The sequence below is a fragment of the Gossypium arboreum genome, chromosome 1 (genome assembly GCF_025698485.1).
Source record: "Gossypium arboreum isolate Shixiya-1 chromosome 1, ASM2569848v2, whole genome shotgun sequence".
Taxonomy (NCBI): domain Eukaryota; kingdom Viridiplantae; phylum Streptophyta; class Magnoliopsida; order Malvales; family Malvaceae; genus Gossypium; species Gossypium arboreum.
The window spans coordinates 27,197,570-27,216,608 of NC_069070.1; the positions used below are offsets into that span (position 1 = coordinate 27,197,570).

Sequence of the window (19,039 nt, forward strand, 5' to 3'; positions counted from 1 at the left end):
CATTTTTATGAGATAAGGACTAAATTGCAAAGAATTAAAAGTATAGGGGAAATAGTAATTTTGTCAAAAATTTTTGTTGGAATAAATTGAATATGAATTATGTTGAATTGATTTAAATTCATTCATATAGATCCCGTTAGACCTCGTACGGAGTTAGATCAGGGCAAAAGAAAAATATCGAATTAGTCGCATTCATATCTACATACACCCGTCGAGGTGAGTTTGTGTAATTATATGTTTCGAGTGAATTAGATGTATGTTATTTGCATTATCATTATATATGAATACCGATCACATATTTGACTCGTTCGACGATTAACCAGCCCTATTTGAACCTTAGGAATTTGTAGGATACAAATGGCATGTCATTAGGGTTATTGATTTCAGCTCTTATGAACATGCCAATGACCAGCTCGTATGAGCTTATCATTATTTAGCTCAAAGGAGCTTACCAATATTTAGCTCATAGGAGCTTACTGTTATTTAGCTTGGAGGAGCTTACTGTTTACAGCTTGTATGAGCATACATGTACATGAATTGACGGATTATAGTTCAATACACCTCATGTGTACTACCCATGTATTGAACGATATCTTAAATGTTTAACGGGCACAGTTCTATTACGAGCCTATTTGATTTCAATACGAGCTAGTATAGGTATTTTCATGAAATACATTTAAAGGATTTATATATGATATATGGATGCATGGTATAGATGTTACATGTATATGGAATTTGAATAGTTATTGAACTCATACATGATTCTCGGTTGTTATATGAATTACATGGCTAACTTGGTTGATAAGCATGTGTTAGGCTTTTGGCCAAATTGAATTAGGATATGCTTTGGTTTACTTACCTTAAATGTGATCAAAATGGTAAGTTAAATTCTCTATTTACGAACTTACTAAGCTTAAAAGCTTACTCTATGTTATTTTCCATGTTTTATAGTGATTCAGAAGCTCGTCCAGTTTGGAAGCTTGTTGGAGCTATATCACACTATCCATCAACTCTTTTGGTACTTTTGGTTATTTAATTTCGGTTATAATAGCATGTATAGGTTAATTTGGCCAATGTTGGAATATAAGTGTTTTGTTGTGATTAGCCACTTAGTTGGCTTGTGTTTGGTATATTTTGATGTGTATATATATATATGTGGCCTTATCATATTTGATGTGTGTTTTATATGGTAGAATTATGGAAAGTAAAATGTGGTTTGAATATACATATAAGATATGTGATATACCTTAGTGAGATTTAGTGCTTTGTTATGGAAAACTTATAGGTACATTGGTGTTGGTTAGAATGGTATCTTCGGCACCATTTGGAATTATTGGTATTTTGGGTACCAAATTGTTGAGCTTGATAAGTGACCTATATGATACGTTTTGGTACAATTATGCATATATGTATTTGGTCATCTAGGTAAGTTTGGATATTTGGTTGACATGTTTTTAAGTTGTCATTTGAGGTGCATAGGGGCATATTGACTATATGTGGTGATATTACATGTTTTAAACTTGATTTTGGTTTATTTTGGATGTCTATTTATAACTTGGTTATATGCAAATTGTTGTGCTTAGGTTGATGCCAATCTGGGGGAGAAATGTGACTTGGAAAATGGCCTATTTTCTTTCACAAGGGTAGACACACGGGCATGTGTCTCAACCGTGTGTGACACATGGCTAAGTGACATGATCGTGTGTCCCCTATATCTTTTAAAGAGCTCAAGTCAATATGCTCACACGGCCTAGCATAGGGGCGTGTGGCTTAGCCGTATGGCACAATTTAGTAAGTTACATGAGTACAAACACGGGCTGAGACACGATCGTGTACCTTCATTTCTAATGTCCATGCGGCCTAAGACATGGGCGTGTATCTTGGCCGTGTGAGTCACATGGGCTGGCCACATGGTCGTGTGACCATTACAGCCTTGAAAATTTTAAATGTTTCTGAAATATTTTATAAGTTCCCAATTTAGTCCAGATTTGTTTCTAATACATATTTTGGGCATCGAACGCTCGTATAGGGGACAATATGTATGAATTTGATTGGTTTTTGACATGAATGATATATGATATGAAATATTCGTATTTTCTGTCTATTTGATTTGAAAACTCTGGTAATGCTCCGTAACCCTGTTCCAGCGACAGATTCATGTTTAGGGTGTTACAATCATAACGTAAAAGATTCATCCTACTCAAGAAAGTTTTCTTGTTTACACTTTGATTATTTTATAGTAAGGGCAATAGGTGTTTTAAAGTGTGGGCGGGAAGTACATAGGATTAGTTTGTGCATGTTTTCGTTTGTGTGTTTACTTTGATTTAGTTGATTATTTATTGATAAAAATTTGTTATTGTTGTAGGATGCTTGAATTATATTAATACTGTGAATAGTGGTTGAAAATAGTAAAGCATGTAATGATTTTTGTCAAGCATGAATTTTTTATTGATATGAAATAATTGGATTCTTTTTAATGAAAATTTATTAGGTTACTTAGTTAAATTGAATAATAAATTAAAAGTACTTAGGTAAGAATGTTTGATGAGGCCATATGAGATATAAGTCTTATAAATGGTCATAGAAACATGAATGCTTGAATTGATGATTATCATTCAGTCTAATTCGAGGCATTAAAGAAATTGTGTATAGTGGGATGCTTTGGGATGACCTAAGGCATTGTTAGTAATACTAGGTCTCAAATGGTCATACCTTAATACTATGAATCTTTAGTCTCCTTATTTGAGCCTGATAACTCTTTTTTAATGAACCAACAACATTGAAACCCAAAGACCATTGTAACACCCCGAATTTGGGCCTAGAAGTATTGGGCCTTAAGTGGGGGTCCGTAAGGAGGTTGTATATAGGTATTTAATTGTGCAATGAAATGACACAATTAAATGTCCGCTTTGGTGGTTAATGGCCCTGAGAAGTGTTAGAGAAATCTTGGGTTCAAACTTGGGCTTTAGCAAAAATTTTGGTATTAAGTGAAAAAAAACCTGGTTGCTTGGATGAGGGTTTTTAAATTATTGTGTTAAATAAATGACACAAGGAAGCTTGTAGACTAGTGGTTGTGGCGTCATTGTGTTAAATAAATGACACTAAAACGGAACGTGGGTTTTCAACTCCAATGTGGCACGTCAGATTCGACCATAACGTCTCGGCCGGGTTTGGGGTGTTACATTTAGTGGTATCAGAGCTAAGTTGCAACAACTCGGTACGTGGATCGGTCGAAAATTTTTCAAAATTTAGGCCTAAGAAGGGTATTTTGGAAATGGTTTTGAAAAGTTCATTTTAAAGATGTTTTTGAGTATATATGTTAAAATGGTCCAAGTTTTTTGTTTTAAATCAAGAGTTTTAAAATAAAGGGTGTTTTCAAATCAAAGTTTTAAATTTCTATTTTCGGTGATCAAAATATGGTTTAGAGTTTTAAATGGATTGAGAAAGAAGTGGCGACTGAATCCCGGCACCAAGTCTGTAAGTATTTACATTCCTCATATTACTCTATATTAAGATATTCTTGTAGATAGAACTGAGACCATATCATGACATTATGACTAGGGCAACCCTAAAAACTCTAGAATCTGAGAGGGCGTAGCTAGGCTATGATTACGTGAAAATAGAAACTTTAAAATACTATCTCTGCATAAGACATGTAAATAAATAGTAAATTTTTGAGATCTTTGTAGTTAATTGATATGTGTCTTGGTAATGTAGAGTATTGATATGGATTACGAGGGTAAGCAAAGTCCGCCAACTTGGTAGCGGTAACTCGGAGCTTAGTCTTGAGGCCTTGGCCGAGTTAGTAAGGAAAGTGGTAAAGGAAGTATTGGATACCAAAATTAAGGAAATTAGGGTAACGCTTCAAGTAGGGTGCTTGGAGTGTAAGAAAAGGAAGGATTCTAGTTCTTAGAAAACCAAGCCTCATTCTGTGAAACATGTTAAGGCATGACCAAACTATCCAATCGCAAAAGGCGCAGCGGACGTCATCCGGGTGAATGCCATAGGAAGACAGGAGCATGTCTTAGATGTGGGTCTAAGGAGCATCGAGCTCGGGATCACCAAGTTTATTTTATTTAAATATGTGTTATGAATTGTATGCGTGCTTGATAAATGTTTCTTTACTTTGGTAATTAGATGTTCAGGTCGTACTAAGAATTATTTTTAATTAGAGTGCGTGGCGGAAGCATAGAGGTTTGACTTGAGTAATCTGATTAGTTGATAGTTGGAAATTTCGAGGACGAAATTTCTTTAAGGGGAGTAGAATTGTAACACCCCGAATTTGGGCCTAGAAGTATTGGGCCTTAAGTGGGGGTCCGTAAGGAGGTTGTATATAGGTATTTAATTGTGCAATGAAATGACACAATTAAATGTCCGCTTTGGTGGTTAATGGCCCTGAGAAGTGTTAGAGAAATCTTGGGTTCAAACTTGGGCTTTAGCAAAAATTTTGGTATTAAGTGAAAAAAACACAGTTGCTTGGATGAGGGTTTTAAATTATTGTGTTAAATAAATGACACAAGGAAGCTTGTAGTCTAGTGGTTGTGGCGTCATTAAGGTTGTATGGGAGCACTGGGTTCAAGCCTTGGCTCTTGCAATTTATTTTGTTTTTTTAAAGGGAACACGGACTTTGGCCTTTAGACCTTATAATTAATTGGGGATAAAATATGACACAAAAAGCCTTGTGGCTTAGTGGCAAGTAAGCGTGTGGAGCGTTTAAGGGAGGCATAGGTTGAATCCCATGGCAAGCAAAGAGCATTTATTTTGCTAATGTGGTGCTGCAAGAGTTGGTGTTGAATTTAAACTCTAATGTTGGAGGATCCCACATCGGAAGCTAACATAATAGTGGATCTGGTGGCTTTAAATAGAGAGAACCATGAGGAGAGTAGAGGTACCTTTCTTGGTGATCCCTTTCATTGTATGGCGTGCTCGTTTGGGTTGGGCGTCGGCTAAGAGTGCTCGGGCGTGGATTAACTCGATCTCCTATCGGTGTGTATTTCTCAATACTCTAGGTTGTAGGATGGCTACTTGGTCATGATGGTAGAAGGGAGCCATAATGGGCCCAGCAGACCTCTGCCCAATGGATAAGTTGTTTGATTGTGTAGTAAATATTAGACTAGGCTAGGTGAATCTCATATCGTGGCTAGATTTGGGCTAAAAGGGCCACACGAGTGTGGGCCCATTTAATGAGAAAGGGCTTTAGGCCCATTCGTATTTTATCCTATTTAAAATACTTTGGTTTACAAAATTACCAAAATACCGCTTTGTAAAATTACTAAAATACCCTTGGTTTATAAAATTACCAAAATACCCTAGTTTGTAAAATTATCAAAATACCCCTAGTTTGTAAAATTACCAAAATACCCCTAATTTGTGAAATTCCTGAAATACCCTCGACACGTAAAATTATTGAAATACCCTCGACTTGTAAAATTACCAAAGTACCCTCGATTTATAGAATTACCGTTTTACCTTCGATTTGTAAAATTACCGTTTTACCCTCGATTTACAGAATTACCGTTTTACCCTTAGTTTACAGAATTACTATTTTACCCTCGATTTATAGAATTACCGTTTTACCCTAATTTATATAATTACCGCTTTTACCCCGATTTACATAATTATCGTTTTACCCTCGATTCTGAATTACTGTTTCACCCTCGATTCTGAATTACTATTTTACCCCGATTTACATAATTATCATTTTACCCTCGATTTACTGAATTCTGTTTCACCTCGATTCTGAATTACCATTTTACCCTCGATTTATAGAATTCTTGTTTTACCCTTGATTTGCAAAATTCTTGTTTTACCCTCGATTTACAAAATTACTAAAATACCCTTGGTTTGTGAAATTACCGTAATACCCTCAATTTGTAAAACTACCAAAATACCCTGTATGGTAAAATGACGAATATGCCCTTATGTTAGTATGGTGATGTGCTTAGGATTTACATATATTGATATTGGAATAGTTAAGTTTGAGTGGCGGTGGTGGTTATCGTAGGTGATTGATTATGGAAACATTTCAACTTCAACCCGTAACGGTGTGTACTAACGCTCGTAATAGCTTAGATTAATATTTCTTTGAAAAGTTGAAAGATTCATACTTTAGTGATTAGAGAATTAATATTTAGATCTATTTTCACGCATGTTTAAGTTGGATTCTACAAGATATGGGGTAGGAAGGTATTTGGAGCGTTCTTCAACGAGTAGATCTCTTGGTAAGTATTGAACCTTCTTTCCATTTGTATCTTGTGGTTTAAGAAAAGTGAAAACCCTCTCGTCGACTAAGGCTAAAAGGGTTTTGGTGTTATTTGGTTTGTTGGTGCTAGTGAGGATTAAAGGCTACCGATCGAGAGTGTGTGAAAAGCTTGGATCATCGGAGTGACTAAATCTAGTCATCAACTTGCAAAGGTATGAACTCAAGGGCCATTGTGGATGGTGGCGAATGTGTAAGTGATGATAATAGGTAGTTTTCGATTTGGTTTAATAATAACATGGTCTAATCTATAAGTGGTTGATTATAGGACAAATCGCATGGGAGATCTCGTCAAGGAATATCGCAAATCGGTGTGTAACGAACCCTTTTCATAGCTTAAAGCGATAAAATGCGAAAGTAGAAATCTCAAAATTCGGCATTTCGAGGACTTATGAAACAATGACGCTCACTAGTTAGTTAGAATCGATGAGGCGGTGATCGAGAACAATGGAAATGGTAAGAATGTGATTTTGGCATTCTTGGTAAGTTGGGCCTCGAGGGGCCGAAGTGGGGCCCATTGGGCTTTCGAGGCCATTTGGGAAAAGAATTGGTAGAAAAGCAATCATTATATGGCATGATAAGACTGTTAAAACCATTATGGAATATAGGCTAAATGGGCCTAGATGACGAAATTGGCTAAGTAGGGCCCATTAGGGTTTTAGGCCCAATAACTCGATTTCGCTAAAATGGGCCGAATCCTTGTTTGCACCCATGGATTGTTAGTAATCGTTAATGAACATGGAAACCCTAATTTTGGTAAAATTATGAGATTACCCTTATACCATGAAAATGACCGTTTTGCCCCTAGGTAAAATGACCATTATACCCCTAGGGTTTATGTATGATTTTAATACATGGGATTTTGATAAATATGGTATGTATGAGATGCACATGACATGTATGATAGGCACATGATATGTATGATATGCACATGATGTAATCATAAGCGCATTGGGTTGGGTTTTATATGGATGGAGGAAGTGAAAAGGGCTTATGCCCCGATTATCAAAAGGGCTTATGCCCCAATTATCAAAAGGGCTTATGCCCGATTATCAAAAGGGCTTATGCCCCGATTATTGAAAGGGCTTTTGCCCGATTATTAAAAGAGGCTAGGCCTCGGTTATATGATAAAGCACTATCTTTGCCGATTGGAGAGTTTGGCGGGGTGGGTCGAGTTAATCCCACATGGTGTGTTGGTTGGTACGGGTGGAGAGTAGCGGATGGTGGGTTGAGTAGTCTCCCAAATGGGTTGCATTCTTTCATTGAAATTATATGTGACATTGAAATGGGCCTAAGGGCCATACTGTTTCTGATAAAGGCTTGACCCGATAATATGAAGTATGAAAAGGCTTGACCCGGTGTTATGGAATATGAAATGATTTATGAAAAGGGCTATGGCCCGGTATATGTTGAGATTGGATTTGGGCTTAGACCCAACAGTCATTATTGTTTTTGGGCTCGAAAGGGCTTGTTGCACTGCTGAGTTTCCAAACTCACCCCCTTTCCTTAACCTTGCGGTGAGCCTTGATGTGGGGACTTGGTAGGAGAGGATTGAGTGGCCACGGTGATCATCTTTGGGCTTTTAAATAAGTGTTGGTTTTCATTTAATTTCCTTTAATTATTATTTATTTTTGGGTTGTAATAAGGCCAATTTTAACTTTCCTTTTATTTCTTTTTGAATTATTTTAATTTTAATAACTTTAAAAAATTGGTTAATAATTATTCAAATGGGCTAGACTTAGGGCGTGTTTTCAAAATGATACTTGTTTTCAAAATATCTCAACACCACGATTAATCGATTTATCAAAGACGTCCACTTAAACAAATTTAAACTCGATATAACAAAGTGTGGCTATGGTTGTGGGCATGTCTAAGATTGGATCCAATTAAAGAGCTTGGTACTTAGCGACCTTCATGGCTCACCTCCTCTGTCTCGGATACCTACACGGTGCCCGGCTTCCATACACTTTGTTAACTCAATAAAATGTATGGTTTTAAAACACTAAAACGAAACGTGGGTTTTCAACTCCAATGTGGCACGTCAGATTCGGCCATAACGTCTGGGCCGGGTTTGGGGTGTTACAACCATACATAAAACTTTAACTCTTCCCTATCATTGGTTCTTTAATAAATTACGAAATAAAAGTCAGGCCATAGATATTGAGGGTTTTGATCGCATTATTTCGTGATAGGTTTAAATATTTATAATTACTCGTTCTTGAACTAACTATTATCGCGATGTAGGCAAGTGTACCTATCGAACAGTAGTATAGTTTTAGCAAGACCGGATTGTTGAACCCAAAGGAACTAAAAGTACTAGTAATGACTGTCTTTTTATTATCTAGCCTAAGAATAAAGAGGTTTTTATTTTAACTAACTAATTATCTAAACTAAGAATGCACAAAGAATGGAATTGGGGAATTGATTTTGGAAAAAATCGATTGAATGAAGACAATACCCAAGGAAAAATCCACCTAGACTGTACTTGTTATTCTGGCTCCGAATCGGACGATTTATTCATTTAACTTGTTCTGTAGAGATCCCTAAGTTATGTTATTATCTCTATTCAAGACTAATAACGTCTAATCCCTAGATTGAATAACAGAGACTTTTCTCTAATTAACACTCTAGGGTTGCATTAACTCGATCTATAGATCCCTTTATTAGGTTTCACCCTAATCCGGCAAAATCTTGTCACCTTATGTCTAGGCGCGCAATCAACTCCGCTTAATTATGACAAATGTACTCTTAGACAGTGTATATTCCTCCTCTGAATAAGAGCATGTCTTGAATCAGTATCCTGGGATATCAAAACAAGAATTAAGAACACATAATTAAGAACAAGTTAAATATTTATCATACGATTTAGAAAATAATAACAAGATTCGTCTTAGGTTTCATTCTCCTTAGGTATTTAGGGGTTTTAGTTCATAACTAAATAAGAAAACATCTTAGAAGAATAAAGAATACAAAACATAAAGAAAACCCAAAACTCCTAAAGGGAAATTGAGGAGAGAGCTTCAGTCTTGATGATGAATCCGGCTGCTAAGATGGATCAATCGGCTTCTTAGTAGTAATTCCTTACTCCCCCTTCTCCGCCTCCCCTTTTCTTCCTTCTCTAGGGTGTATTTATAGGCTTTGGAATGCCTAGAAGCCCTCAAAATTAGCCTTTTCCAAATTGGACTCAACTTGGGCTCAACAGGGACACGCCCGTAGCACACGCCCGTGTTCGATTACTTCAGGTCGTGCTCGAGCCTGCCAAATTGACACGATAGTGTGCTCTGCTCGTGTGAGGAGGTCCAGGTCGTGTTGATTTCATACTCTGGCCCATTTTCTCTGTTTTTGGCCCGTTTCTCGTTCCTTTCGCTCTCCTATACTCTCCTAAATATAAAACATTAAATTAAAGCATTAGGAGCATCGAATTCACCAATTCTAATGAGAAATCACCCATAAAATGCATTAAACATGGGGTAAAAATATGTATAATTTATGGTTTATCAAATACCCCCACACTTAATAATTTGCTTGTCCTCAAGAAAAATTCTCAACTCATAGTCAAAATAAATTATTCTCAACTTATAATTCCTATCGATAATATCTCATAATAATCCCTAGGTAATCATACATTGAGAATTCAACTAGAAGAACATAAAAGTTTCAAACATTCCAAGTTGAGTATTTAATCATGCAAACATAGGTGTCTCTCCTCATTTAAGTAATTACCTTTGATTCAGAATATCACAGAGTTTCACATCCTCACTACAGATTCACTCAAATCACTCGAGGTGTTTAAGGACAATAAATGAAGCACTCAATAGTCAATAATGAAAAGTCAATACCATAGGCTTGCATGAAAATCAAATCTCCACCACTATAATTTAAGATGGTACATCAATCAAAAAGGTCTTTAGAGGGTTGTAATGAGGTTTGGTTAGGGGGTGAGGTCACAAGCTGAAATTAAGGGTTAGAATCGAGATTGAATTGAAAAATTACCTAACTAGAAAAAGAGTTAATCATCACTTGCGTACAACAGAGCTTCTTCTCAGACTAAGGAATTTAACTTCTGAAGCTTACAAATAGAAGATCACTACTAATATGTATACATGTTTTTTTCTTTTTTAAGAACACATTAAATTACAGAGTAGAATAAAACATAGCTAAGCAACTAATTCAATTCAAATCTTGACCAAAATAGGGCTTAAATGAATTTAGGGGATTTCAAAAATAATGGTTTAAAGGTTAATATTAAGGGTAATACAAGAAATGGCTTATTAGGCTCAAGGGGGTTTACTAGGGGTTAATCGTGGAGGTAGGCTTTTCATGGCATGAGTGGGTTAATCCTAAGTTTCTTAATCATTTTGACATATCAAATCAAATGGTGTAGTCTTGACATGCATAATCAAGCAAGTTCTAGAATAACAGTTCAATACTGATGCACTCAAAGCAATAATAAAAGTGAGCATGAAAAGAATTAATAGATGATCAAAAGGCTAAAAAATCTCACAAAAATTATGGCTTTTTGATGTTTAACAACTTGTGAATTCCAACTCAAAGTAATACCTAAACTTTGGGGAAACAGCCTAAGATTTTAAATTCTTAAAAATCAACTCATCATGCTTGATTCTCTAATTTCTTAAAGTTTAAGCAATCAATGAATAATTGCCTCTACTTTAATTCAAGATATATCAATCAAAATCATAAATCAATTAAGATTTATCCTAAATATGATATGATAGCTTTTCAAGAGAACAAGGCAGTCATTCAGGGATTTTTTTGATAATGAAATAAATACCCCCCACACTTAAGATGTACATTGCCTCAATGTACAAAGATAGATATTAAAGTATAAAAATAAGATAGGGGGAGAAGTGAAACTTCCTGTATTAAGAATGGATGATATTCTTGGATTGGTGAGATCGAGTATTGGAAATTAATCTGAATGTCAAGCATGATTCTGAATGATAGAAAGAGAGTGAGGGGAATAATCTTGATAGTAGTCACAAAGATAAGCCGTGTTTAAAATGAAAACAAATGAATCTTAAAAACTTAATGAAAGAAAAATAAAATAAAAGAATTATTCTAATTTCTCAAATGGCACGGGCGGTGTACACGCCTGTATGGGTCGTGGCTCGGCCGTGTTCGTCATTAAGGTGTCATCACACGGCCTTCTGGCATGCTCGTGTGTATAGGCCGTGTGGTTATATGATCATGTTACACGACTGTGTGTGATGTGATTCGCTTCTCCCACGATCGTGTAGCTCTGCACATGCCCGTTTTATTTTGATAGTGTTGTCCAAGGGTGCTAGACACGGGCGTGTCATACGCCTGTGTTCATTTGGCAGATTCGGCCACGGCCATATCGCACAGCCGTGGCATTTTATCGCGGCCCATGTTTGGGGAAACCTTTTACCCTATTTTCGCACGGTTGTATCGCAAGGTCGTGTTTCCATCCGTGCTGGTCACACGACCTTAAGCACAGCAGTGTGATCGACCGTGTGGTGTTGGAAACCTGTGCTTTAAATACTCTGTTAGTGACCTAAATATTTAAAACTTGAAATTTAAATAATTTAAAACCGTTAGTACTCGAGTTGCCTCCCAAGAAGCGCTTATTTATAGTCTAAGCTCGACTTACCTCTCTGTTGAATGATTATGGTTGTTCGAGGAGTTTATACTCCTCATTCCTGCTATCAATCTTAAAATAAGGTTTTAAACGGGTGTTTTTTACCTTAAAAGTGCCGAACTTGGGATGACTCACGTCCACCGTACCGAATGGAAAAATGTTGAGTACCATAAGAGAGATTTCTTCATTCGGTGTGGTAGTGACAATGTGGGGATCTGCAGCATCTAATAAGACTTTATCTCCAACTTTAAGTTGATTTGGAGTGGTATCAAGCTCGTCTTGGCGTATTTTTAGTTTATCGTGTTTTCTCGGTTTATGTGTTCTCCATTCATCTAGCTCCTCTATTCATAGCCTTCGTTCTTCATGAATAGATCCTTTACTATTGTTTGAGAATTGCTCATGCACTTCCTTCAGACTTATCTCCTGCAAAGTGGGTTTCACCATGTGGTCAATTTTAATAGAATAGTTTAGATGATCACCTTCAATTCCTGATGTGTTGTCAGAATTGCGAGCTTGAAGGGTAAGTGTTTCGTTTCCTACGCGAAGTGTGAGCTCACCTGTGCCAACATCAATAATTGTTTTAGCAGTTGCTAGAAAAGGCCTACCCAGAATTAAAGGAGTGTTGCTATACTCCTCTATGTCTAAAATAATGAAGTCAACGGGAAATATAAATTTATTGATTTTTACTAGCACATCTTCAATAATACCCCTAGGAAATCTTATAGTTTTATCTGCTAGTTGAATGCTCAACCTAGTCTGTTTGGGTTTCCCGAGACCTAGTTGCTTAAACATTTTATTAGGCATGACGTTGATACTAGCCCCTAAATCAGCTAATACATTATTAACATCTAAACTACCAATTAAGCAAGGAATCGTAAAACTCCCTGGATCTTTTAGTTTGTTCGGTAGCTTATTTTTCAGAATAGCTGAGCACAATGCGTTTAGCTCCACATACGATGCCTCGTCCAACTTCCACTTTTTTGCTAAAAGCTCCTTTAAAAATTTCATTGCGTTTGGCATCTGCGATAGAGCTTCAATAAACGGTAAGTTAATATGCAATTTTTTTAAGATTTTAAGGAATTTACAAAATTGTTCATCTGAGTGATCTTTCCTTGTCGCGTTGGGGTATGGCATACGAGGTTTATATTTGATAGTCACTGGTTTGTTTTTATTTTGATCTACCTCACCTTGACCCTTGCTTACCACAGTTTCTTGCCTTGGTTCTGGTCCAGGCTCAACGACTCATTTGACATCTTGAATATTAATTGCATTGAGTTGTTCCCTTGGGTTAGGTTCGGTATTACTTGGCAAACTACCTTGTGGTCGTTCGGAGATTAGTTTGGAAAGCTGGCCTATCTAAGTTTCGAGGTTTTGGATCGACGCTTGTTGATTTTTAAGTGCTATCTCGTTGTTCTAAAAACGGGTTTCTGACACTGATATAAACTTTGAGAGCATCTCTTGAAGGTTTGGCTTCTTTTCATGTTGGTAGGGTGGTTTTTGGTAGCCCGAAGGATGTTGTGGTCTTTTATTTCCTTGACCGCGCCACGAGAAATTGGGGTGGTTCCTCCAACCTGTATTATAAGTGTTACTATATGGATTGTTTTGAGGTTAAGGATTATTACCCATGTAGTTTAATTGCTCGTTATCCATGCTGTGGCCATAAGGTTGGTATTCCAAATGGTTTGTTCCACCATTACTTGCTTCGCAATGCATTACTGGGTGAACTTGTGAAGAACTAAGAAAACCATCAATCTTTTTATTCAAGAGTTCTACCTGATTTGACAGCATGGTGACTGAATCGATGTTATAAACACTGGCTATTTTCGCTGGCTTTGTCCTCATGAGTTGCCACTGATAGTTATTTAGTGACATCTCCTCTATAAACTCATAAGCATCTTCTGGTGTTTTATTGTTGATGGTTCCGCCCGCCGCTGCGTCAACCATTTGTCGAGTCGAAGGATTCAGACCATTGTGAAATGTTTGTACTTGGAGCCAAAGCAGTAACCCATGGTGAGGGCACCTTCTCAGAAGGTCCTTGTATCTCTCCCATGCATCGTATAGTGTTTCTAAATCCATCTGCACAAAAGAAGAGATATCATTACGTAATTTAGCCATTTTAATCGGCAGAAAATATTTTAGTAAAAATTTTTCGGTCATTTGTTCCTAAGTAGTAATTGACCCTCGTGGTAACGAGTTCAACCAATGTTTAGCTTTGTTCTTCAATGAAAAGGGAAACAACCGAAGACGTATGGCATTATTAGAAATGCCATTAATTTTAAATGTATCACATAGTTCTAAGAAGTTGGCTAAATGAGCGTTGGGATCCTCATCCTGCAAACCATCAAACTGAACAAATTGTTGTATCATTTGAATAGTGTTAGGTTTTAATTCAACAGTATTTATAGCTACAGCAGGTCTAACTATGCTTGATTCAGTTCCTGTTAAAGAAGGTTTAGCATAATCATACATAGTGCGTGGAGCAGGATTTTGGTTAACCGCAATTGCAGGAGGTAGCTGATTGCCTTGGTTTTTAGCCATCTCTTCGGTTGGGGGTTGAGTATCGTCTTCTTGCTCTTTCTCCGTGTATCTTAAGCTGCGCCTTATTTCTCTTTGGTTTCTATGAACTGTACGATTGATTTCTTCGTCAAAAAGTAATGGTCCCGACGAGTTTCTTCTAGTTATAAACTATAAAAACCTGCCAAGAGAAAGAAAGAGTAGGTTAATAAATAATAATAATAATATAATTAAATTAAATTGCAAGAAAAATAAATGGCTAAAGTAATAAAATTTGAGTGTTCCTAATAACTTAGATCCCCGGTAATGGCGCCAAAAATTTGATCGCGTTATTTCATGATAGGTTTTAAATATTTATAATTACTCGTTCTTGAACTAACTATTATTGTGATGTAGGCAAGTGTACCTATTGAACAGTAGTATAGTTTTAGCATGTAACACCCCGTTCCCGATACCGTCGCCGGAGTCGGACACGAGGGGTTCTCAGACCAACTCTCATGTGTCACACAGACTATTTTTCACATTTCCATCCGGTTGCAAACCGCATCCTGTCACCTTAAAATCATATCTCGAGTTCGAACTCGAAAACCAGTTCCGTAAATTTTCCCGAATTTAGACTCATATATCCATCCGTGGATTTATTTATAAAATTTTTGGTTGGACCAATTGGTACAGTTTATTAGTTAAAGTCACCCCTATTTCGGGGTTAGACTACACTGACCTTTGCGCATTACGACCTGGATATCATCTCATACAGAGCTCCAATGCTCATACCGTTTGTTTCTAATGAAACTAGACTCAAAGGGGAATCTATGCATATAAGGCATGACTTCTAATTGTTTCTGGATAATTTATGGTAAATTTTCAAAGTCGAAAAATAGAATCCAGAAACTGTTCTGGCCCTGTCTCACGAAATCTTGAATATCTCTTAAAATACAGCTCATATGGTCATTTCGTTTCATCCATATGAAAATAGACCCATCAAGCTTCGAGTACGTAATTTTTTTATCAATTAATTCCACTTCTACTATTTTTAGTGATTTTTCGATCTCATATCACTGCTGCTGTCCGCAAGCAGTTACTGCGATGAGACTATGCCAATTTCATGAATCCTTCCTTAGCCTTACTAATCATCCATCATACATGACACAAATTATGGCCACCTTATCAAAATTAAGGTTTCTAAGACTCGTGGCTATAGGTTCTAGCATCCCACTCAAACAACCACATAGGCCATTTTCACATGGCTTAAAGTCTACAACCCAAAATTTAACAAAACAAAATAGCCCATACATGCCAAATGTTCTCCTAAGTTGACTAAGAAGACAATACCAAAATTGCTCACGGTGTGATGACTTCGTTGACGGTTCCGAGCACCCAAAAGGAGACGAGTCCAAGAAACCTAAAATGGGTGACAAGAAAACTCCGAGTGAGTTTATAACTCGAGAAGTCATAAGCATTCCACAACCATCCATTAATAAAATTATCATAAAATGAAATAATGAAACAAGGCCAAGTGTTCCGACCATACCGAACTATACCATAGTTCCTTAGACCTTCGGATCAATCTCATACCAAGTCATACATTTACATTTCATATACTATTCAATAGGATATTTGAAGCAATTTCCATACATCATTTCATTTCCGCAACAATCATGCAATCAAATGAACTTTCATCTATTCCACGATACCTTATTTACGGAATGCAATTGAAATCATCACATAGATTTAAATGTTACCAACTCCACCCGAGCATGAACATAGCATCTATTAGCCATGAACTCAAGGTACTTACTCTTTCCGCTGTCCATACTCATCTCGATAAAGTCACACCTCCATATAAATATTCAATCGGAGATATGTGTAGAGTTCGCACACATAGTGCTTAATACTCAATCACGCACACTTAGTGCCATGTGATTCAAGCCCGCACACATAGTGTCATATAGTCCAAACTCGCACACTTAGTGCCATACATTACAAGCTCGCACACTCGGTGCCAATCTAAATCACCGTACACATCTATTTCTCACACACTTAGTGCAAGCAAACTTCCTACACATTTCACTATCTCTTTTACGTTCAACAATATCATCTTTTCATACACATACATTTGTACATATTTCATCTCAATAAACACAATTGCATAGATATTACAATCATTTAAGCAATATCAAATATATGCTTAATGACTTACCTTGTATTGGGTAAAATGGTTCCAACTCGGCTACTCGATGTTCTTTCCTTTGCCTTTGCTTGATTCTCCACCTCTAGCTTCTTGAGCTTAATCAATAAATTAACTAGTTTAACCGTCTTGCCACATATTTATACATGACATCAACTATACTATCATCATTAATTCATCAAATCACAAAATTTTATCTCATGAACATTTAACACTTAACATTTACCCCATCTAGGCCGACTTTGCTAGCACACAAGCCTTTGGCGAATGTCCTTGACCTATAGTCACCCAAAATTTCTTTGTTCTTTAAAATTCATCCAAGACCACATTCGGCACCTCCAACTAATAATTTAGATACTCTCAAGCTCATTCACAAGTACTATTATATATCACATTAAGCATTAATTATTTTGCAACATGGATTCTATAGCATGGCGAATACTCATGCACATACACATATAACAACAAGAACTCAATGGCACAAAAATCTCCTTTTATTAAACATTCACCTCACTTCTCTTCATGCTTCGTCACAACAACATTAAAATACCAACCAAGAAAGACAACCTCCATGGCGAACTTCATCTCCATCAAATAGCAAAGAAATCTAAGCCATGGGCTAGGTAGGTTTCAAACTAAGAATTAAAACATGCATGAATCTTAAGGAATGACATCAAACATACCTCAATCTCGTTGCAAGTATGGCCAAGCTTCTCCAAACCCCCCCCTCTCCCTCACTCACGGCAATACAAAATTTGAGAAAGGATGAGCACTTTTTTTTTTTGTTTTTCTTGTTCAATTCACGGCAAATGGGGGCATCCATGCTCATCATTTTTTTTCAATTCTTTAATGCTAGCTTTTATTTTATGGCTTCCTACATACACCACTAACCTAACATGTTGGAAACATGTTCCTTTGCCCATAATCTTGTCATGGCGGCCACTATCCTTAGGAAATGGACTATTTGACATGCAACTCCATCTATTTTACTTCATTCTTTTACTAACCTCTTAAAATTAGCCACATATATTTAAATCCTTTCACATGAGTCCTTTTTCTTTCAATTCACGTTCAATTTAACTAAATCAAAGAATTAAAAATTCACACATGCATTTTCACATATATTTGGCATGGAATAAGGTATTTAAATGTTTTTGTGACCCAGTTTTGTGGTCCCGAAACCACTTCCCGACTAGGGTTAAATTAGGGATGTCACATAGCAAGACCGGATTGTCGAACCCAAAGGAACTAAAAGTACTAGTAATGACTGTCTTTTTATTATCTAGCCTAAGAATAAAGAGGCTTTTGTTTTAACTAATTAATTATCTAATTAACACCCTAGGGTTGCATTAACTCAATCTATGGATCCCCTTATTAGGTTTCACCCTAATCCAGCAAAATCTTGTCACCCTATGCCTAGGTGCGCAATTAACTCCGCTTAATTATGACAAATGTACTCTTAGAGAAGGTCTATTCCTCCTCTGAATAAGAGCATGTCTTGAATCAGTATCCTGGGATATCAAAACAAGAATTAAGAATACATAATTAAGAACAAGTTAAATATTTATCATACGATTCAAAAAATAATAACAAGATTCGTCTTAGGTTTCATTCCCCTTAGGTATTTAGGGGTTTTAGTTCATAACTAAATAAGAAAACATCTCAGAAGAATAAAGAATACAAAACATAAAGAAAACAAAATATAAAGAAAACCCAAAACTCCTGAAGGGAAATTGAGGAGAGATCTTCAGTCTTGATGATGAATCCGGCTTTTAAGATGGATCAATCGGCTTCCTTGGAGTAATTCCTTACTCCCCCTTCTCCTTCTCCCCTTTTCTTCCTTCTCTAGGTTGTATTTATAGGCTTTGGAATGCCTAGAAGCCCTCAAAATTAGCCTTTTCCGAATTGGACTCAACTTGGGCTCGGCAGGGACACGCCCGTGGCACACGCCCATGTTCGATTACTTCAGGCCGTGCTCGAGCCTGCCAAATTGACACAGCCATGTGCTCTGCCCGTGTAAGGAGGTCCAGGCCGTGTTGATTTCGTACTCTGGACCATTTTCTCCATTTTTTGCTCGTTTCTCGTTCATTTCGCTCTCCTATTCTCTCCTAAGTATAAAACATGAAATTAAAGCATTAAGAGCATCGAATTCACCAATTCTAATGAGAAATCATCCATAAAATGCATTAAACATAGGGTAAAAATATGTATAATTTATTGTATATCAGCTTTAGGTAGATACATCACAGTGGTTTAAAAAAAGAGTAAAAAAGGAAGAAACAATATGATACAGTGATTATAGATCGAGCAAAAATGTGCGAAAAATAAAAATCCAGAAATTTTCAAAAGAGAAAAATGATAAGAAAAGGTACAAAATGGTAACAAAAGCACTGTGACTGAAAAAAGAGTAAAAAGTTAAAGTGAAAAAACAAACAGTCACAAAAAGTGAGAGAAAACT

The 19,039-nt window shown here is 36.6% G+C and overlaps 1 non-coding gene across 1 annotated transcript; it reads left to right on the forward strand.

The window, feature by feature from the left end:
• Nucleotides 1-13,881: 13,881 nt before the first annotated feature.
• Nucleotides 13,882-13,988, forward strand: LOC128282386 (small nucleolar RNA R71). Its single transcript, XR_008272646.1, has one exon. It is a non-coding gene; the product is annotated as a small nucleolar RNA R71 (small nucleolar RNA).
• The last annotated feature ends 5,051 nt before the right edge of the window (nt 13,989-19,039 follow it).